Here is a 20,311-nt window from a genome sequence, read left to right as displayed (position 1 = left end):
TAATATGTCGCGTTACGGATGTTTGGTATGCCGTCTCAAATTATCGTCCCATTGATCGTGCGACGCAACAGGCCGAACAAGCGAAAAATAAAAGTTCCATTAAGTCGACGGGAATCCGCCCTCGCCGTGGGCACAATTTCTCTCAAGCGATTCGGGTCGAAGTCTGCGGGAAAGAAAGAAAGGAAATTGCAGGTTCTCCTTTCGTTTAATAAATTTCATCGTGCAAACGAGCGACGGTTCTTCGACGCAAACTACTTTGGGGAAAAAGAGCAAGTCCGATTCTTTCGGTTAATTTATTCGGAGCTTCTAACCGATCCGCAATAAACATAAAAAAAAAAATCAGGCGCTTATCGCGATCGGTTTCGAGGCGAGACGTTTTAAGACTTTACCGATCATTTGTGAGAATAATTGGCATCGCACCGGCGTGTTGCGCCGCGCGTCAGTATGAAAATGCTCCTTTCACCCGGATTCTGGCGCGAGAATGTCGCTGAAAGACGAACGACGAACCCGAGGAACGATCGGCGCTAAACTCGCACCGTTCGATTCCTCCCAGTCTCGCATCTTGTTTGGGCATCCGCATTCTGACGTCGACACGGCGCAGCGAACTCGCGAGATGGCAAACTCGAAATCGACACGGCCGCCGATATATCTCGCCCACACCGGCCGATTCTTATTCCGCCTTTACGCTGGACGAAGAGTTATGGCGCGTTAACGTGACAGCGGGCACTCGGTTATTAACGAAATTGCCCGTGTTACTTCGGCTGTCTGTCCCACCGCCTGGAGAAATCCAGCCCCAGCTGCGAGTTAATTGGACTACTTACATATTCCGGTCCGCAGGAATTTTTCCCCGCTCGCACGCTCACGCGAAAGGTCACGCAAACGCGGATGTAAAGGCGAGCGAACGGAGAACGGTGCCGGCGTATGAGCGTTTGCCGCCACCGACTGCCGCAATTTTTCTCGCTCCGATCCAGAAAAATCGTCCGCGGAGCCCACAAATATAATTTTGCGAGCATTAACGGTATTATTAAATTGTGCAATTAATATACTAACGCTCCCCTAAACTTGCGCCAAACGGAAGTACCATCAGAACCAAAAATGGTTTTATTTCGCTTGATTTTGTAAAACCGACATCGAGACGCGGGAAAAGTGCAACGCTTGCGGCCGTCTGGAATGTAGCGCCGTAAAAAGACTTTGCCTTGGCGGGGAATATAATTAATAGTGAAGAAATGGCTGGCGACTTTCCGTCTCTCCCCGTGCCGAGTGTACGTACGTACGTACGTACGTACGTGCGTGAGCGTACATTTTTCGTTTCTCTTTATTGCAAAGTTATTCACGTATCGCGAAAATCGTTGGTTTAAAGGAATAAATGGCACTTCCATCAGAACGTTTATTAAAATGGAAAACTGCCTACGCGTGCTAATTTATTCTCTAGTAATTACTTAATAAGTTCAAAGTTCTGTCCGTTCGCGTATAAAAAATAAAGCCGGAAGCAAATGTTTAAATATAATAGAAAACGATATCCTCTCCGATTGTGTGTAAAAAATGTAGCAGGTTTTAACGGGCGGATCAAATTCGCAATAAATCGGACGACGAAAAGCTACGTTGTGTAGATCTCGTGCAATAAATCACACTTTTATGCGTTATTCACGCACGATATTGTTGTTAACATGGAAAAAACATTTCTATAAAAATGTTATCGTTTAGTTTTAAACATAAAGGGGCAAACAATTTGTGCAACGTATTAGATAACGTTCTCGTGAGACTTTTTACAAAACAAAGGTAAAACCACGCGGAGTTTATATGAAAAAATATTTTCTGCTTAATAGTAGGAGCTTCTGTTTAACAGCAAGAGCTTCTAAAATACTTTTCAATACAAATATATAAAGATAGAGATATAAGATAAAATAAAGGTAAAAAATTTGCCAAGTTGTAAATCTTGAGGAATTAATCCATCGTACAATAGTTTTACCAAATATCAAAATACTTTTTACAGTTTGCAAAACCAGCTAATTTTCTTGTTTTATTTGAAATCAAAGTCTGTGAATATCATTAAATTTTTCGCTTGTACAACCAGACGAAATTTTGAGATACTTTTTAGCATAATGAAAAGCTCGGAAGTCCAAGTCCACGGCGTGTGTACATTTGCCTTAACTGTAAAGCAGGGTAAGATAACGATCGTGAATGATTTTCCATTCAAAAGACGGATACGCGACGTCCTTCGGCACGCTTGGGCATCTCCTTGTGCAACCGAGTCGAAACGGACGAGATATCGCTTCCGCTCGTTTCATCCGTTTTGATTTTCTTCTTTTTTTTCCATCTTTGTTTTAACGATCGTGCGGCATAACGCGCAATCCGTGCGGCGTTGAAATCGCTCCAAGTCCGCTCTCGCACGATTTCTAAATCGCGGAGCGCGATCGAGCGCAGTAGGTGCACTTTCTCCGTGCCTTTCTCGTGCGGCATTAAGACACATCCTAACTTCCTGGGACACTTGATCCGATCCAGGTTGGATTTAAGAACGATCGATCGAATTTCGGGCCCGGGAAACCGTCGCGGGCGTGCCAGCCACCTCATACATTCCGCGTTGCGAAACGATCGAATCGCATAATGATTGCGAGTAAGAGTGAATAACGGCTTTTACCACTTTACTGTTACTAACGGGTACAAATAAATTTTGTACATATATACATATATGCGTAGGTCGGATATGCAGCATTTAACGCACTCTTTTGCGCGCTGCGCACGAAAAAAGTCCGCGGCTGTAGAACGACGGGGTAGCGGTGGTAAAATTAATTAATTTATGTGATACAAAGATTAACTCGTTACGTGTTTTTACACGTGCAATTAAATAAAGCAACCTCATCCCTCTCTCTTTCCCTCTCCCGCGCCCTAATTGGACAAATATTTTGCGCTGTACCCCGCGAGCGATCGTAGATAGCACTAAGGATATAATAGAGCCGGTCATGGTGTACGTGTTCTCTTCTGGAATCTGCTCTCGTCGGTAGCTGTCGTGGGTGGGAGGCTAAAACTAGGCCTCGCGTAAGAACGCGGCGGACTCTAACGGGTGTCTTGCTTCGCCGCGGTTTCCGTCCGCCGCTCTCTGAAACGAGAATGAGTCTCGATCACCCGGGCCGCGCTCGGTTCGACGGCCCACGTCCCGAAGAAACTGTTACTCTGCCTTCCCGACGAAAACGAGACAGCGGCGCAAAGATAAAAAATTTCGCCAAGAGAAACGCCGCCGCTTCTTCACTGTTACTCCAACACCCCGTGGCCGTCTCGAAGCACGCGCGCGATCCTTTCTAAAGCAGCTCTCCTCGGGGGCTATACCAATGGATCGCAGGGTGCGGGATAAGAGGAGTGCCGCACGTGAGGAGGTGCCGATAGGCCCGCGAAAAGCGAGAGACTCGCGCGTGCTCGCGTCGTACCCTACGTACCCTACATAAACGGAGACACTAATGGACAGCACACGTGACACAAGGCCGCACAATCACCTTGGTGCCGCGGCCTATCGAGATGGTGTCTTTTTGTGCGGAGTAGCGGAACCGCTATTTTACAGTTAGCCCAGTCGGATGCTCGACCTTCTCCACGGCGAATAAATCCGTGACTACGGATCGCACAAAGTACGATCGGACACCGAAATGTGGACGACGAAATCGCGCACGGCCCCAGCTTCTTCTTATTCTCTCTCTCTCTGCTTTTGTTCCTACGCGCATTTTACATCGCAAATTATTCACTACGATGATAACGGTCGATAGTACGCGACTTGCGAGCGAATAAAGACGGTCAACGGTTCCGCGGTGCGTTATGAAATCGACGAAAGCGAGGGAAAGTAACTCCTACGTCGCGCGCCGGCAATTGAACGGCGGCACGTAGATGTATCGATGACAAATTGTATCCGGCGATGCGTATCCGGTTTACAAATAATTGTGCAAGTAATTGCGTCAAGCAAGCTTGATAAAAGTTCTTTAAATTTACGTCATTTTGAGAGAAGTAAATTTGTTTTAGAAAGGTCTTTTTTACACGAAAAAATAAAAGAGACTCTTGCGGCTTCGAATTTCATGGAAACCTAAGTACCCAGCGTTCAGAGTATTTGGGCGCAACTTGAGATCGTAAAGACGTAGCCGGAATCCATTGAACGGATATCGCGTGCTATATGAGTGAAAATTGCGTAAGTGGGATCGACCGTTCAGCTCTCGCTGGCTCGTCGCGAGACATCGCGGCCATTCGCGTGAATGCTACGGTGTGGAGAGCGATAACATTAAAACACAACGAAACAATACACGCTACACGCGCTGATTAGTCTCTCCAGTCGGCGTGTGCGTTTTTTCCTTTCTCCCCCCTCTCTCTCTCTCACACACTTTTTTCTTACTTTTATTCTCTCTCTCCCAATTGTCTTCGTCGTTGTCGACGTCGCGATCGCTAAAAAGCAACGTCGCGGTCGACGTCAACATTTCCCAGCGACCTTGCCGATTACGACACACTTGTTAACACACGCCCGCGCATCTGTACGTATTTACACACGTGCGCACAGAATCTACCTCGAGGTTCCTCTCGCGAAAGGTGCGGAGGCGCGCAAATATTTGGACCCGGACCGGCTGCGCGGAAGCGACACGTCAAAGATGTAACGGACATCTCAATGCAGAGTCCCGTCTGCCGCGTGGCATCCTGCGCGCAGGTGCTCACTAACGTCGTTGTTGCATCGCCGGACAAATTTATTTGTCAACGAGAAACGACTCCAACTAATTATGAATATAAGGCTTCACGCAAAAGAGGGCAAAGTCGACGCAAATTCCCCGGTTTATCATTCAAGAGAAGCCAAATATCGAAGCGGAGATCCTCTCGAAACAGGATCCTTGCCAAAGTTGCTAAATCCTATCCCATTAACCTCTTGATCGGCGATTACGGATAATGATGGACGATGCTGCGGCAGTTTCGCTCGAACAGCTCTTGATAAGTTTATTCGAAACTAGTCGCGAAACGCACGATCGGCCCATCGATCGCCTGGGTTTTTATCAACGTCCCACCAAATGCTCGCGTCATAATACCTTCGCCACTAGAGATATAAATCTTTCTCGCGCCAATCGGTGAAACTCGCCTAGAAACTCTCGACTGCGCTCGGTCCGACTCGCTTCGCTTCGCCGGCGGCACGCCGCGAAAAAAATGCATTTGCCGAGAAAAATTTGTTACTCCTAATCAAAACGACAGCGTTGCAAAAAAAAGAAAAAAAAAAAAAAAAGCGTAAATTCGCAATTTTATATTTTAATATTGCATTTCCATTGTCCATTTATCAATTCATACTTAAAAATTGTCTCATCTACAATTAACCAAAAATTAAAAAATATAAAACAAAATTAAAATTATTACAAAATTATTGTATTTTTTTTTAAACGACGAGGTAATTCCCAAACGAAATATTCTCTGATTTGGTACGACTTCTCAAATAACCGTTCGTTTTTCGAGGAGATCGACTATCTTTGCGCAATGCGAAGGTGAACGATAGGCAATCGGGGTCAGAGGTAATCTGTGCGTATGCATTGATAAAGATATGTTCGTTTTGCAGGCAGAGATATCATGAAAGCGCTTCTTGTGTGAAATTTTTAACAATTTCACGGAACAAAGTCGACAGTGTCACACTCACGTGCAAAGATTAATTATATTATGCGTTAATTATTTTTTTGGTCTTTAACGCCGCTAGCCGTGCACCCGTTGCACGTGGGTGGATCGTGACTCGGTCGTAACCAGATATTCCATAATCCCCAGCGGGTTCGAGCCTCAAAGCCGATTTGGACTATTGTCTTGCGTTTTTCGTTTCACTCGATACGCGCGGCTCGATTAAGCGTATCTTTCCTCGAGCGTGTTGAGCCGCTCGAAAAGCGCGAGCAGCCGGCTAAAGGGGCCCATAAAGCTCTTGCAACTTGCGCTTTCGACGCGTCCTGCTACTCGCGTACGTTCTAAAGAAAACGCAAGCTTCGTTACGCGTGATCGACCGCGACCGATCATTATATTCGTGTCGATATAAAATCAATACACCGGCCGGCGCATATTTTTAATTTTGACGATAAGATAAAGCCACAGACGCAATCACCGGCGCTTTCGATTGGAGTAATCGGTCGAAAACGGCCGTGAATATTTTTTTTTTTTTCTTCTTTCCATTTTCTCTCTTTTTTTACTTTCCTTCTTTTCTTCTTCTTTCAATAATCGCGCAATTTCTTCTCGTTCACGACTGTAACACCCCGAGGATGAAAATGTGACGAATAATCGACTCTTGCGTAAATATCGCGGGGGAGGGATCCGAATTAATAACGACGTTAATAACAACGGAAAAGCCCCGCGGAACTTGCGTTTCCTTCATCGTGCTCGACTTGCGTTTGGAGCTTATCTCGACCTCGTTCCCGATCGACACATACCTATACGGGCGTCGCAGGGCGTTCCAAAAAAATAATTAGCCCGTATCTGCCGGAGATACTTTTTTTCCCCTCTTTTTTTTTCACCCGCATAAATCGTACTCGCAACGCGTTTCACGAAATGGAAAGACAATCGTACATTTACGGGCTGCAATTAAACTCGCTCCGAACCGCGGAGCCGAAAAGATAGAAACGGTAAAACATTCCGCGATCGTGATTTGCATTTATACAGCTTGGCTGCGCGGTGTGTCTTGTACAACCAAAGGATGATAAATTTATCGTTACGGGCACACGAACGAACACGCGAGATTAAATCCGACGTATACCCCTTCATCGTTTTCCTTGACTACCCTTTTTTTTTTTTTCAATCGCTCAACGAAGCAGAGAAACTTTTCACGGATGAATTTTCATGTTATCCTATGACGACGAATTGGGATGATATATATTCTCGTCGACTTTCAAAAGGATCATTAATTCGTTCGTCAGTTACACGATTCGCGGTCAACTTAAATTGCGCTAAATGCCGGAACTTCCGAAAGAATTTCCAGGATTTTCGCTGGCACTTGACGCATTGAATTTTGATAAGAACCCATCGATCGTCTCTGAACGTGACACATTCATCGAGATTAAATTACGGCATTTAAATGGGTGTTTCCGAGTATTATAAATGAAAGAATGATATCTTCTGAAAATGACTTGATAAAAAATAATTCAAAACGAAAGTTGTTAAATTTGTAATATCAAGAAGATATCATTTTAAGAGTCAATACGATGGAACTTCTTATTTAAAAAATATCTCAATAATTTCTCGTTACAAGTACGAGCATACAAAGTCTATTTCGCAAAAGCGATACATAGAAACAGTCTATGTCTCCTCCCAAATTGTAAATCCCCCCCCAAAAAAAATTGTAAAAGTTTTATTCCCACCCAAATAGTTAATTAAAATTTTATGTTTAAAAAATTGTTTTAAATTAAACCGAATTATTATCCCTACTTCGCAATGCTGACTGAGTCTCTCGTTTGGTCACTCCGTACAACGAGAGTGAATGTCAGCTTAGTTTTTTACTATTTTGTAAATTTTTATTTTGCGTTCGAGCTAAATTTTTATTATTAAAATTTAATTTGTTATACGTATTAAAAACGAGTTTCTTACGAAATGCTGAAAAATCGAAAACGTTGACTACGGCGGAAGTAAACGAGAAAGACGAAAGAATACGTCCTTCTATTCTCAAGCTAATTACAAGCTGCTACGTTTCAAAACTACGCTACTGCTACTACAAGGCTACAAACTTACAAGATGTAATTTATTTTTTAATTTTACAACGACCAATTAATCTCAATACATACAATAGACAATATACTTTCTTGTAAATTTGTCGCCTTGTTAAAAAAAAATTCGACTCACATTCGATGCGATGCGGGCAGAGTTCAGCTACGAAGACCAAGGAAGAGCGATGATATTCTGTAACATAAATATAAAACTTACATGAAAAATGTGCATAAATAAGTAATAATGGATTTTTAATTTAATTTTTATACTCAATTTTTATTTATCACTTCAAAAAATTAACTACTTTTCAGAAAAAGATTTACAAAAAAAAAAATTTCTTTTTAATTTTTAATCATTTTCTTTGTACAATTATTTCTTGAATTATTATTAGAGTGATAAATTGATTGAAATAAATAGAAAAAAATTATTATTTTAATTTAAATGAGATAAGATATGTACCCCAACGTTGCTCTGCCGATGCCCGAAGTCCATCCAGGACCTGGTCCTCCTCTCAGCACTCAGTCAGTTCGTCATCATGCACCTCATCTCCAGGTCACATCATCCACAGGTCACTCGCGACACTCGCGAATACGCGCGCGAATTATTATATTATTCGCGCGAAACTGGCGGCTCTCCCGTTTAAAAAGCTTAAATAATTTTCGAACGCCCGAATACTTTTACGATATTCGCGACGAACCCCGTGGTTCGTATATTTTGTTAAAGACGATAGCGACGAAGATATTTTAAATTCTCCTTCGATAGGAGTACCCAGCTGAAAGAAAACTATTAAACATGTTGTACATATACATTTTCAATTCATATAAAAAAAACTACGGCAACAACTGTTAGTGCTTGGCTACTATTTTTAATACTCTCGCGAATTTATTAACGCGAAATTCCCGATTTACGCGAATTGCCTAATATTCCGATTTACGCAATTTTTTTTTTTAATTAGTAATAAAAAAAACATGCGTCCTACTATTTGATGCGCCGCAGCGGAGGGTATACCTAAAGATGATCCTGCAACAAAAAAAATATAACATTTTATTGTAGAGAGGCTATAAAATAATTTCTACTGTAAAAAAAAAAAAAAAAAGATTTGATAATAGTAAAACTATTAATATTGTGTAAAAAAAGAATTGATAATTACATCTGGGTTGCTCCGCCGGTGTAGGATACCCATCCTGGGCCTCCTCCTCCTCTCAGGATGTTCATCAGGTAAGGGTTCTCTTCCGACAAACGTAACCCAGTCCTCCTTCGGATTTTTGCCTGAAAAAGAAAAAAAAAAATATTTTATTAATATCTTCACAGTATTAAATACAAAAATGGTATATAAAGTGTTCAAGGTAACTACATTTATTCTTTATTAAGTATTATATAGTTAAGTATATTATAATATGAGAATCATTAAATACAAGTGTTATAGTACGCGTACATGAATAACCTTGCGTTCGGTCACCGGCAGGTTGGTCGGCCGACGAGGAATCTCAGCGCAAACACGTGAACGTGCCATGTATACACGTAGCCTCTGATGCAAACGTTGCGGGTGACCGCTGTTCGTTCCTTGCCCCTTACGCAGCAATAGAGCACGTTGTGTAACAGAATCGTGGCCTTGAATATGCTCCAAGTACTCGCAACACACTTCCTCCGAGCTTCTCCTATGCAGATCAATGAAAAATTTTTGGTGAGACGAAGATCACTGCTGTGATACGTAGTCACATATGTATAAGAACGAAACTCACTTTACGAGGGAAAGAGGCGATCGTGGGTGCTCTTCGTGTATGGAGGATTGATGGGAGAAGGCATCTTGGGTGTTGGATTATGTCTGTCCACCGTAATTACGCGTATTTCGGCGAGCACGTGCGGAGCGTGGCGTAGTGCGGGTGAGCTGCTCGAACGTTGGGACGGAATGGAAGAGGAAGGCCGCTGCGCGCGCTGCCTCTGCCGCCCGCGCCCCCCTTCCTCATCTAACCTACGCTATTTAATTTAGCGCGTTAGACGATTAAATAATAAATTATACGGTGAATATAATTATGAATATTAATTTAAATATATTATAAAAAATATCATGACTAATGTACAACTGTATATTACGTCTGAAAGAATTAAAAGTATTTAAAATGGCACATGAGATATATAAATTTGTGGGTTTCTTTTTTTTTTAATTAAAAATTGTCACAATAAATCAGTTTTTTAATTTTTAACGTATAACAGAAAAAGAATAAATCTCACGTTTGAAAAAAGAGTTCTGTAATATCTGACCTACTATTTAATTTAGCGCGTTGGACAGTTAATATGTGTATAAATGTATAAATCTGTTTTATTTAATGGAGAAGACTTAAAAGTACATTTGTAAATATCCAGTAATGAAAGAGAAAGACGCTTATTTTCACAAATACAAATTAGCGAATATTTTAATCCCGCAACGTTTTATTGTTTCGTCATTAATATCTACATTTGCTAATACATTTAAATAAATGAGAAATCTTTAAAGTGCCATGTAAAATATAATACGTAAAATAATCCGTAGTTTATTGTTAAAATTTATTAAATGTATTTTTTTTTTTTTTAGAAGAAACAAGACGAAATAACGAGCGCGAAGCACGCGTTTTGTGAAAAAGTCAAGAGAATTGAAAAAGGTTAAAAATCGATACCAGCTGTAATCATTTCCCGTACTGTTTCACGTGATTTCAAATATTTTTAAATTAATCGACTAGTTTCAAGTTTAATGAATGAGAACTAAATAGAACGTTCAATTAACAGTAACAATAACGTGTAAATTTGGACGGTACCGCCGACATGTTTGCCTACAGAGGGACGTGTGTGTTTGAAATATAAACAATTAAAACCGTGCCGGAACACCCACGTCGGTTTTATCGCGTTCCATCAAAAAATCAGAGTATTTTATTGAACAGATTTGTAAAATGAAATCAAGGGAAGACGGAACTGAACGATGCAATTTTGTCAGTTTCAAATTAATATCTCCCTTGGCATATGTAACAAACGTGCGAGTAACGTAATGACGTTTGCTGCAGCTTTATACGTAATTCGTATAATTAAATTAATTTTAATCTTGCCAGAATATTTTATTTAAAGAATTACCGTTTTGTATAAATGTAGAACGGGGAAATATTTAACACTGGATTTCTTTAACGATTTTGTTGAAAATACCTACTGTTTTATGTAAATTTGTTTTAAATTATTTAATAACGTTGCGTAAAATTGAATGTATAATATGTCAGATCTTCAACTTGTTTTTTTGTTCTTTAGGAGCGAGCCGTATGTTAAAAAATATTTAATATTTCTGCAAAAATAATCAGTATTATTAGTTTTATAGCTATATGAATTATCTGATAAATTAAATATTTGTCGCCATAATACAAAGTACATAAATAAATAAAACGGATTAAAACAGAATTGGGACGCATCAAAAATTCGATAACTCTACTTGAAACCGCTTAGTGGCGAATACGTAAAAACCTAATACTGTTTCTGTAATAAGCAATTTATATAAAAAAAAATAACACACTTTGTGGATTACGAAAAGTGTACTTGATGTATACTCATGAAGCTCCAAAGCATGAAATTCGTGAACGAAAAACAAGTCGCTTAATCTGACCTATTATATTCGCGCGAAACGTTAATTGTGCATTTATATTTGGTACAAAAAAAAAAAACATTATATTCTCACACATTAATTGTTCAAAAATATTATATAAATAAAAATGTTTCTTCAACATTTTTAATATTGCCGTATTAAATAATTTATTGCGGTACATTTTCATTTTTGGAAAAAAAATTTCAAACTTACCAAATGTAATATGTTCAGCATCCAGTTGCTTATCCGTCTCTCTCTCTCTCTCTCTCTCTCTCTGGTCACTTTCTGTCCTTACTGTCCATCGTTATTCCTCTGCAAAGCGGCTCTTGCAAACCCTGGTGGTTGATTAGAGTCGATCTCGTACTAATCGTCCCGAAAATCGTCCGATTCTTAGTCCAGCCGTCACGAAATCATCTGTGCCGTACAAAAATAACGTTAACCACTGTCGCGAGAGATAATTACCCTCAAATACACTTACATCGTAACGAGCACAATCACGGCTCTCGTCACCTCTCGTTCCTCAACGGCCATGATTTTTCGAAGCGTCGGTATGAAGTTGCTGCGGTCACCTTCTTCGTCGAGTGGCGCCCATGATTTTTCGGAGCGTCGGTATGAAGTTGCAGCGGTGACCTTCTTCGTCGAGCGACGTCCGGAACGACGACTCGTTGCAACTCGCCGCGTACACCCTTTCGTAGCCGACAACCAAGCTAACGCGCGTGAGTATTCTCGCCCAAGTACAATTGAACCGAGCGAGCCTGTGATCTCGATAGTTTCTACTTACAGAGAATCGTGATCTTGGAAAGCCGTGGAAGACAGCCGGGGCTCGGGTATCGCTCTCGCAGGCTTGTCGTTGTCACGACTGAGAGAACAGCGACTGTGGAAGTGAGCTGCGTCCCGTGTTTGACACTCGACGATTCTCTTCAAGGACTGCACTTATCCAGAGCACCCTGGCCGAATCGTAGTCACCTTCCACTGATTTCGAGGATAACGCGCGTGAGTACCTTAATGCGAGCACGGTCAAACGAAACTGATCCGAAATCTCAGTGATTCTAAAAAGTCGTGTAGCAGCGTATAAAGTACCGCGTAACGCCATCTGACCGTCGCGTCCTTCGAAAGAGCAGTGAGAAGTGAGGCAAGGGTGGGGATAGGGGAGAACGAGAGAGCCGGACGCGAGCCGCGCGAGGACTGTGACGTATGACCGAAGGTCCGAGATTGAATACGTAATATTTTTCTTGACATTGCGACGTTAACGTGTGCGTGAATATCTCTCGCTGCCTGCCGTTGTCACGACCGAAAGAACAAATTGTGGAGTCAAGTACCTCATGCGATCGACCCTCGACAACGATTCTCTTAAGGTGCTGCACGTATCCGGAGCATCCGGACCGAATCGTCGCGTAGTGACCTTCCACCGTCTTCGAGGATAACGCGCGTGAGTACCTTAATGCGAGCACGGTACAACAAAACGAATCCGAATTCTCAGTGGCTCCGAAAAGTCGCGTAGAAATGTATGGAATGAAGTGCAAGCAAGTGTAAGCAAGGGGTGGGGGAAGAGAGCATAGCGAGAGAGCCGGTCAGTCCTGACGACCTACGTATGACCGTGTGCTCGAGAAAACTCGTCACGTAGCATTTTTCTCGCAACTGCGACATTAACGCGGGCGTGAATATTCGACGTACATATTCTCCGCGCTCTCGGTCTCGCGTATCTGGTGACCTTTGAAGTTGATCACCGGACATCGGGAAGTTGCTTGAGCATCGGTAAGGAAGCTCAGCTCGCCATTAATTCCCTGCATTGTATTTCGCGTACGATTAAGGTATCGGGAGTGCGATTACAAGTGTCGTGTGACTTTTGTACAGAGTAGTAGTATGTGTGGGATTGTTAGCCAGCTGCCTATTCGCCTGATTGTGCTCGAGCAACGGTGGACTTGGAAGCAGGAAACGCTCTGGACAACAAAGATTGAGAGAAAAAGACAACCTGGACAACAGAGACTGAGAAAGACTGGAGCATCCTGGAAAGCACAAGGCGACAGTACCAGCAACTGTCTAAGTATCACATTTCTTAAGTTCCTGATTTGCTTTAAAAAATGAAAGATTTAGTATACTTTTTAATGTAATAATATTGTAGTTGTTTGAGCAAATTTCTATTTATGTTTTTACAATTATGAAAGGTGAGTCCAGCTTTATCGCATTATTATTTGTTACAGAATGTGAGGGAGTATATAAGTGACTGTGTATTCAACTGTATTATGCTGTGCGAGGCAACGATGGAAGCTGAGAAAAAAAGGTGGCTTTGACAACGAAAGCTGAAAGGAGGAAGTAGCCTAGACAACGGACGCTGAAAAGAGGAAGCAGCCTGAAAGGCATCAAGCAGCGCTGGAGCAACTGCAAAGTGAGTACTGTATCATACTTATTAAACGTGTGATTTTTTTTTTTTTTTTTTTTTTTTTAATGAAAGATTTAGTACACTTTTCAAGTTTAGTTTCTGTCTATTTATCTATCATAGCTGAGAAATTGTTTTAGGCGTGGAATCATGTCAGATAAAATAAGTCTCACAATTTTAGCTCTGGGGCATAATATGTAAAATCATTTTCGGAAATGCAGCTTGCAAATAAAATTGTAGAGAGCACAATTATCCACAATTATACTTTTTGATGACATGCGCTAATATCAAAAAGCTGCAGAGTTTAACGAAATATCGAAACATTAACGTTGCCTTGAGTAAAGATATGAGACTATTAAATTGGCGCCTGCCAGCAGCACTCTACGTGAAATTAAATTCAATACACTATCGTCGTGATTCCTTCGATAAATCAATTTAACTTTCGCGTAAGATTTCTCGTTTGATCTCTTCCGTTATTGTCGGTGTGTTTTAAACTCATTCTTTTCTATTCATCTTCTTTCATTCCTTCGCTTCGTAATATAATATGCTCTCTCTATTACGAAGAGTCAAGCTAGAAACCCATTCGATGATACGTGTAACCTCAGCCGATGGGAACAGGGTCGGGTTTTTTATTTTTTACGTAAAAATATCTTTACATATACCACCCTCGTCTCGTGCAATAAAGTCGAGGATGTATCGAGTATTCATTAACGTTCATTAACGTTTCCCAAACTAGAATTACGACGCCTAATACGTTCTTATTCCGCGATAATAATAAAAGCTTCTTATGATAGTCTTATGTATGAGCCACAATTGTATATTTTATTCATGTGATAATGTTAAATAGTGCTTACGCGACTATCTTGTTGGGGGCTGGCGTGCCCGAGACGAATATCGCGCGGATTTTGCAAAAGACACTGAGCACTTAAAAATTTTTCTGTCCCATTAACGAGCTGTACGACATGTAACAACGCTCTCGAGACGTTGCACTTGATAGTTTCTTTCGACAATTACCTGTGCTTTCGTTATTCTTACGTGACCAGCTATTATTACAATTATAATCAAACTCGGAAAAAGGATATTTGCATTTTTTAATACGAGAGAGATGTGAAAATTATGTGATGGATATGAGAGACTTTTTTAAATCAAAATTTATTAAGTGTACATAAGCTTTGTGTGGCTTTCTGTCACACCCCGCCAAAAGGGGCATTTATTTCGTTCATCGCGGAACACCGTGCAAATTTTATTTCGAGCGATGGAAATATCCCGTTTTGGCAAATTTGACCTTAAAAAACCAAGTAAGCATTTGTTGCTAAAATAAACCTTTGCGTCGCTTCGAAAAAGCAGCCGTAAAAATTAACACCTTTGTGTCGCTAATGGGCGACGTTCCTCCCTTCGCGGTCTACTACCGAGATAAATAACGCGGCTGGAGGTCGTTATTGTCGTTGTCCCCGCGTGAATCATAAATTACTCGCGACGTTATCGTTATATTAGTTGTTATCTTTACAGATGCTAGACGCTCGTTAACGCTTGTTAAATTGAAGTGGCAGCAAACCGCGGTCACGCGGGGAATTAATTCGCTGGCACCGCATCTATCGACGTGGCTGCAATCATTGTTTTCGTCGACGGGCGCTCGATATGCTTGTCGATAATGCCGGCAGAAGCGCATTACGCCGCGCGTTTACTTAATTATCTTCGCCTCTTGTGAAGTCGGGCTTAGCCCTTATCACCGTCGCATTCGGACATCCAATCGGCAACTCTCGTGGCAATTAAACAAACGCATGCAGCGGGTATAATATTATTCAATACAGTGAAAGTGACTCCTATGTTGCTACGTTGATAATCGAGCTAGCTTGTGGCGTTCCTTCGATCTCCATCGCGTCGATTAAATGTTCTCTTCGAGCTTTCTAACCCGAAAATTCGCGTAACACGCCCTCGTCACCTCGTCGAAATGCTGCGTATGTCTCGCTGCAGATATTTACTTTGGCGCGACTTGCGAAGCGAATATTTATCACGTTAAAACAACTGATCGAATCTGGCATCGACACTTTTGTCCTTTCTTTTCGCGCGCGTTTCGTATTCAGTGAGCCGAATTTCAATAGACCCTCGCCTCGCGCGCGTTTCACTCACCGTCAGCCGTCTGAGAGACAACCAGTTTCTCTGATTATGCGAGGGACATCGAGCCGATTCGCGCGCGAGCCCGTCGCAATCAAAGAGAAATCATAAAATGCGGGAACGTTTTCGCGTAGCGGCCGCAAACACGGGACATGCTCGTGTGTGTTCCGTATTTATAAAAGTTGGAAATATATCGGTCAAGGATCAATTTTGAAAGGCGATAGGAATTAAGATAAGATAAAAACTCTCCCCTCGATAATCGGGGAGAAGGATTATTTGACGACACAGTAACTAAAAAGGCTTTCATTAATATCAGCTGATTGCCGTCGTTTCAGGGTAAAGAGCCCGGATTAAATAACGGAACGCGAAATTATCGCGGCAGTTGAGGGGGGAGACGTGTTGCGGCCGATCGACAATCGGAGCCGCGCGAAGGTATTTTTCGTCACGATAAAGCGCGCGATTCGTCGAGCGTGAAATAACTTGAAGCCGCGGTGTTTCGCCGCGGCGATTATTAGCCGCTATCGCACACTTACGCAACCATCCTGCATTCGGAACGACGATATTTGCATGTTTCCGGGTACACCTGAACCGTCGCGAAGAGATAACTCACATATCACAAGCATCGAATTTGGTGACGAATGACCTACGTCCGTTTGAGAAGTAAGATGCGTGCTTTTTTGCGTCATCAGATGTCGCAAATTATACATGTATAATTATCTTGCATTATCACTGCGGCACGCACATATCCCTCGTTTTTTTCTTTTTTTTTTTTTTTTTGCTCCAAAACAAGCGCGGCAACTGACATTTGACTGGCATTCAAGTCGAGAATGTGTCATTGATGCCGATCGACATTAAGCATACACAGAGTAGTAGCGCAGTTAATCGGATTAGTTTCTCGTATCTTCTGCGGATGCAGGACGGACGTTTGCTCGGCCGACGTGTTGTAAATTGACGCGACGAGGATAACGACAAATTTTTGACGAAGGAATTCATGTGTTACCATACGTTTTCTTTAACCGACACCTCGATCAAACCGTTTCCAAACTTTGAAAGTAATATGTATTTGTCCTTCTTCTGGGGTCTTTCCTCTTCTTGATTTGTATGCAAAGCAGAAAAAATTGCATTCTCGAAATGGATACTTATAAATGCAAACCAAGTTCTTTTAATAGGTATTCTTTGTAGATATTTTTTTTCACGTATCGTCTTTTGAAACGTTAAGTTAAGAATATATTGTAAATATATGATAATGTATTATCCTTCTCTAGAAAGTTGTTCTTCTAAATTAAAATCTTTTTAACGTTATAATAACTTTAAATAACTTTAACTTTAGTTCAGAGAAAGATACAAAAGTAAACGAAATATGCTTGACGTGCAAATAAAATTATTTTTTTATTTTAATGAATTGCACGATGCAGTCTGCACGATTGAATTGCTGCAATTAATGGGTTACGAAATTAATCGTATCGGTAGTGTTCGATGACATCTGCGACTTCAGATTCTAATTTTGCAATTTAAAATCGGCTTTTAAAAATAAAAATAAGCGATACAAATATCTGGCGTGATACGTCGGCATAATACGACGTTCAGCGTCATAAATAGCTTGGTGCAACTTCGAGTCTACGGCGTTCAAAATGCATGGATACAAGATAAATTTTGTTTTATGCGGTAAATAAGTCAAAAAAAAAAAAAAAAAAAAAATTATCGTTACACTTAATTCGTCATCATGTGCGTTTTCTTCCGACTTCTAGCTCCACTCGCTCTGTCGAGCTTATTAAAAATACGATTAGCGCAAGAGCGGAGCGAGAACGAAAAGAAAATGATAACGTCTGGGACGATAAGAAATAATAATCTCGTGGTTCAAAACTGTCAATGCCGTCCTTGCGGTCTCTCGCAAAGTTGCCCAAGTCCGCGCGAGATAACGCGGAGACGTTGCTCAGGTGCAATTTTTCAGCTGGCAGGACCGCGGGCGAGGGGCAGAGTAAAGGAGAGAATGTTTACGGGGCGGGTTGCACAAAGTCAGAAAATTACGGGAACGAGACTGGCGGATATCGAATAATCGCCAGTGGTCGAACCAGTCGGTTGGCGTTGTCGATACAGCGATGTCGCAATCGCTCGACCGTAAACTGGACCCACTGGGCCAGTGGTCAACCGTGAATGGTTGACCACGCCCTCGTGCACCTTTCACAAGTTTCCTTTACAAAATGTTTCTTTATAAATTGCATCTGTAAAATCGTTGAACCGCGTCCCGTCGAAACGTCAATGCAAAATTTTCGGTTCTAACGTTCTCCATTGATGTGATCTTTAAAAATAAACATCGCATTTGAGTTAGCAAAGCAACTTTATTTCAAGGAAAGATTTTTTTGATTTATTTTTATTTTTTAGCAGTCGCTTTATTTTATTCCTCTAATTAAAAATTCTTGGGATTAATTGTCGCCTGCCTTTCAATGGTCTCTCTCTCTCTCTCTCTCTCTTTCAAATAAAACGTTAACCAATCTTCACGCTTGTTAAATATTCCGGCGATTGGCTCAATCGATGTTACAGACTGTTAAGACAGTGTTCACTCGCGCCTGAGACTTAGAATGATGAATTACTTGATTCTGAAGCAGTCGGCAAAGCTGGGATTCTGCACTCATTATCTGAAAGTCATCGGGTCACTTATAAAGTATTTAACGTTAATTGGGCGCACAGCTATTTAATTTTATATCTCTGTGTAATGTGAAGTTTAGATTAATTGATGATTAATTTAATTAAGCAATATTTGTGCATACTTTATTAATTTAAAAAGAATTGCTGATATTTGTAATTGTTGAATACATGAGAGAAACTAAATACGGCAAATTACATAAACATAAATTCTACTACAGATAACTTTTTCTAATTAATTTCATGAAAATGGCCGAAGCTTAATCGATTTCAATCTCGGTTTAACTTCTTTTTTTTTTTTTTTTTCTACTTTACTTAAACATTAAAGAAAGATGAAAAGAGTTGAACCGAAAATTAATACTTAATCAAATAAAATCAACAGTAATTAATTTACGTGATTAGAAATAGAATGTATCGCGAGTGAAATAAAGAGTTTACTTTGCTCGGAAACCCCGCTCGGTTCAACGATAAACATTAGAGAGCGACAGTAACAATCAGCACGATATAAGTAGAATGCAAAATAGTATAAAGGTTTTTTTTTTTTTTCATAAATAATCGTTGCCTGAAGGCTGATGAGCATTCTTTTAATTACGTACGGCTGGACAAAAGTCTTTTGAGGAATGCAGAGTTACGTTCCATGCTAACAAACATCGATAGACGAGAGTCGTTTTCCCGCTGTACCTATCATTACCGTCCGATCTCGCTACGTTAGATTTCAGTCTTGACCGCTGTACTCCTTTCTCCAAAAAGTTCTGCATAGGCTAAATGAGCGAAGCGAGTTGCAAGTCGCTTTCGCAAGTGGCCGGACGGTACTTTTTACGCTTCTTACTCTTTCTCACGTGAGGATACATTTTTGCGTCTCGATAAAAGGTCGGCTCGCCTCGACAGTAATTTTTATTTACTTGCGAGTTATATTCGCGAGAATGCAAAGTGCCCTCTGCGTTTTTTTCAATTTTTTGGTTATCACGGACGAACTCGTTCACGTTTCAGTAAATGTAGCGTCGAGGGAGTAATCCGTAGTTCTCCGTTCGGGACAGAAAAAGAAGGGCCCGGCGATGCGAAACGAGAAATACGCGGAAAGTGGTATTAGCGTGCTAAGCAGATGCAGATGAAACAAATGGATTCGCTCGGTGACCGTCGTAAATTCACGGTATCGCGACACGATCCGTACGCTCTCGCACGAACGGGAGTACGAGGGCCGCTGGCATCCTCGCGCCGTGAAATTTGCCCAAAGAGAGTCCCCTCGGTCGGCATACATATAATTACGGGTGTAACGTTTAATTCCGCGCGTTAATTTTGCGACTTTGTTAAGTTGTCCAAGCTGTCATTCATTCTCTCTCTCTTTTTTCTTTTTCTTTTTTTCTTCCGACACCTGACGGTAACGTTTGACGTCGAAACAACCACCTTAACTTATAAACTTTATATTAAAATCATTGTTTTTAGAATAATTACAAGTTTACGCTGTGCAAATACGACGTTTATTTTCTTTAAACGATTCAATCGTGAGGATCATTCGCGGCGATTAGCTTATACGCGAACGACGTTGTAACCAGCCGACGCATTACATCGAACAATAATTTGTCAGTCTTTCACGCGTTTGATCGATGTTACATCCCGAGACCGTTTAAATGGTAGTGCTAGTTTAACGTTAAGATTATTAATGACGCAAACTGTTGCGCGCAGCTCTTATCGCGATCTGCGCGTGGCAGGATCTCTTCTGAGAGCTGCCACTGTTCCGACATTCGAAAATTGACGGTGGTTGTTGGAAAAAAAAGGACTTTTTTTTTTTTGAGCATCAAAAGACGACGCGTGGAAATCGCAATATCTTTTTCTTTCGGCCCAATCGAGAAGAGGGCATGACTTCTCCTCGGTCATCGATTCCTGCTAAAGTCATCGACACGTGACTG

General features: G+C 41.2%; 1 long non-coding RNA gene across 2 annotated transcripts; it reads right to left on the bottom strand.

Moving 5' to 3' along the window:
* Positions 1-6,955: 6,955 nt before the first annotated feature.
* On the bottom strand, positions 6,956-11,880 carry LOC139113747 (uncharacterized). Of its 2 annotated transcripts, XR_011547758.1 has the most exons (6): positions 11,748-11,880; positions 11,483-11,683; positions 9,107-9,329; positions 8,822-8,940; positions 8,131-8,691; positions 6,956-7,863 (listed from the first exon to the last, which is right to left on the bottom strand). It is a non-coding gene; the product is annotated as an uncharacterized lncRNA (long non-coding RNA). The 2 variants fall into 2 exon arrangements; XR_011547759.1 differs by lacking the exons at positions 11,483-11,683; positions 11,748-11,880 and adding an exon at positions 9,414-9,673.
* Positions 11,881-20,311: the final 8,431 nt, after the last annotated feature.

The sequence above is a fragment of the Cardiocondyla obscurior genome, linkage group LG03 (genome assembly GCF_019399895.1).
Source record: "Cardiocondyla obscurior isolate alpha-2009 linkage group LG03, Cobs3.1, whole genome shotgun sequence".
NCBI classification, from domain to species: Eukaryota; Metazoa; Arthropoda; class Insecta; order Hymenoptera; family Formicidae; genus Cardiocondyla; species Cardiocondyla obscurior.
The sequence above is the reverse complement of the archived record's forward strand: the minus strand, read 5'-3'. Positions and strand labels throughout refer to the sequence as shown.